The sequence below is a fragment of the Alligator mississippiensis genome, chromosome 11 (genome assembly GCF_030867095.1).
Source record: "Alligator mississippiensis isolate rAllMis1 chromosome 11, rAllMis1, whole genome shotgun sequence".
NCBI classification, from domain to species: Eukaryota; Metazoa; Chordata; order Crocodylia; family Alligatoridae; genus Alligator; species Alligator mississippiensis.
The window spans coordinates 59618177-59621164 of record NC_081834.1 but is presented as its reverse complement, the minus strand read 5'-3'; positions in this window follow the sequence as shown (position 1 = coordinate 59621164).

The following is a 2988-nucleotide window of genomic DNA, read 5'->3' as shown; positions in this document are numbered from 1 at the left end:
TGCTGAACACGTCAGTCGGGCGTTCTCTGCCGTGTCACGGTGAGGAAGAGGATACAAGACTGGACATCTCCAGCACACAAGGATGGACATTGGCTCTGACTACTGCTAATATTCCCCATAGAAAAGGAAGGATCCGCCTTCTGCCAGTCCTTGTTTCCACAGCAAATGTGCTTCTGTTTTCTAGGCTTTCACATGCTTTTTCAAATAAAAAGGATCTTTTCATTTTCTCCCACAAAACCAGGACGCTCCTCACTGGGGAGGTAATTCAGGAGATTCCCTGTTTCAAGCTACAGTAATTTAGGGTCCTGAATTACTGAACAGGCCCCACCTCTACACAAATACTCATATCGTTCTCTCTGAATTGTTCCCACAGGCGGTTTCTCATTTCCTGCCTCCGTCCCATAAAAGTCTGGGATTTAGGTACTCTGGTAGCGCCCAACCCTGCGGTGCTGGGTCCATCTTCCCTGTGACGGAGTCCATCTCTAGGGAGGCAGAAGGAAGACTTGAAACACACCGGGTCAATCGTATCTCCCGTGTGACGGTGTCAGCTCTGCATTTTGCTGGGGCTGTGGGGTGGGCTGGGAGTGGCGAACGCCCCTACCATGGTGCCAGCCGGCGTGTTCATCAGTGCCGCTCTCTCCTCAGTCTGGATTAGGGGCCACGGGCAGAGCCTCTAAAGATCCCGGCATCACCTGCAGGCGCAGAGCTCGCCGCTGCGTAACAAATACACTACAGCGGTGCGTGTTGTCTGGTCCCCGCTGAGACGTGCTCCTAGACCTGCCGGCCAAACACGGCCACTTACTAACGAGACTGAGAAGCTGCCCAGCACTGACGCGAGGGGCTCAGAGCCGGTCTGGATGAGGCTGAGGGATGTGAGAGCCCAGCTCCCACGGCAGAGCTGGGGCCGAGATGAGCCTGGCAGAGCACGGGGGCATATTTGCAGCTGGGGGTGGGTGTATTTTAGGGGTGAGGCCAGGGGTGCATCCAGAGAAGTGTTTCTAGTTTGAGAGTGGTGTGTGGGTGTGGGGCTGGGGGGGTGTTTGCTGGGAGATCTCTGTCTGGAGCCAGGTCTTCGGGGCACTTGTGAGCTGGAATGATTGACAAACCCCTCAGGGTAAACCTGCTGCAGGCTCTGGGCATTTCCCCTCTCCAAGGGCTGAAGGGAGCTGAATGGACCCTGACCGCTGCTGCCCCCTCCCCGAACCTGCCTGCTCCGTCCCCCTTCTGCCCCTGCACGGCCACCTGCCCCCAGCTCCCTGCAGCAACAGCGTGTGTGTGTGTGCATGCATGCGTGTGCGTGCGTGTGTGTGTGTGCGTGCATGTGTGTGTGTGTGTGTGTGTGTGTGTGCGTGCATGCATGTGTGTGAGAGTGAGTGTGCAAGTGATAAAGCTGGCTGTGAATTGAATATTGTTCTAAAATCTCGAAGGATCCCCCCTGCCTCCCACAGACCTGTCCTCCCCTCTGCCCCACCCCATGCTTTCCTTAGTCTCATCCCTGCTCTTGCTCCCAAACTGCCCCCAGTGGTGGACAAGCAAGTGGACAAGAGCGCCGGCCAGTGTGAGCACAGCACAACTACACACTGCCCCGTGGAGGTGCAGGCACAGCCCGGTGGGCAGTGGTAACTCAGCAATAGGGGCACTGCCCCGAACTGTAGCAGTGGGAATACATCCCCTCTTTGTCAGCGTGACTGAAGCAGGAGTCACCAGCAGCCGTAGCCCTGGGGGTGGGAACCGCAGGCCTGGGGGCAGTGCGGGGTCGCCCGCGCGAGTGCGAATGCAGTGGCAGGTACACTGGCTCCGGGGTGACGAGAGGAACAGCCCATGCGGAGGTGTGACTGCAGCAAGGACACAGACTCCCACGGGGGCAAATGTCAACAGCACTTTTGTGAGTGTGGCTAAAGCAGGGACCGGCATTGCCCCAACTCTCACACCTGAAAGAGCCCGTTTGTTAACACGAATACACCGCAGAGTGACATGACCCCAGAGCCGAAGGTGAAGCCAGCTGCTTTCTCATTGTAAATGCAGCAGCAGCAAGCACTGCCCATAGTGATGAGGCTGGGAGGGAGGTTCCCTCTGGGCAGTTGTCTTGCTCAGTGCTCTGAGCTGCACCTCCCTGCAATCAAGGCACCATGAGGTTTCTGCACTTCCTGGGCTCCAGGCCAGCACTATCCTGACTGGTGCTGACCCACGGGCACAGGTCTCCCCCTGCCCCACTGTCGTGGCTAGCAAAGTGACCAGAGCATGCAGGAGGAAAGCAGGGAAAGACTAGAAAAGCAACCTAGAAGCCAGGGCAGTCCTTGCACTGCGATGCTGGGCAGTGGCTGTTCCCTTCCCAGCTGTGCACACATGTCCTGACCACGGGGGCAGCCAGCTGTGACGTGTGGTGGGAACTTCCTCCTGGGCATCGCTCCACACCTTGTCCAGCTCCTTGTCCATCTCCTGGCAGCACAGACAGGGCTTCACACATAGCCTGTAGTCGGGTTTGTGCCCTGTGCGGTCCTGCAAGCCACATCCATGGCCTTAGTGTGGAAGGGGACAGGCTCCTGTGGCAGAAACCAAGAAGACAACCCACGTGGGGTCTCTCAGCTCAGCACATTGTGTGACCCTTACAGAGTCCAGATGTATTCCTGGCACTCTGCACCCTCTGCCCAGGCCCTAGCTGGAAAGTGTGGGTGCAGGGGCAGTTAGTGTAGTGTCTGTATGGGCTCAGGAGATAAGAACAGCCATTGGATGAGAAAAAATGAACCCTTTTATCACCAGTCATGGAGAGCTGCTGCAAACTGGAGCTCAGGCTTCCTGGGTTTAAGTAGGGCTCATCCCTCAATTCCCACATTCACAACACGACCCATTACTTTGGCCATCTTTTGGAGTCTGAGTAAGACCTTTCAATTTGGGCAGACTTTTAGCAGATGGGGAAAAGCTCTCAGTATTCCTCGGGAACTTGTTGTTGTAGTAGTATTTTACCTGTTTCTATTGACTTTGATAGTG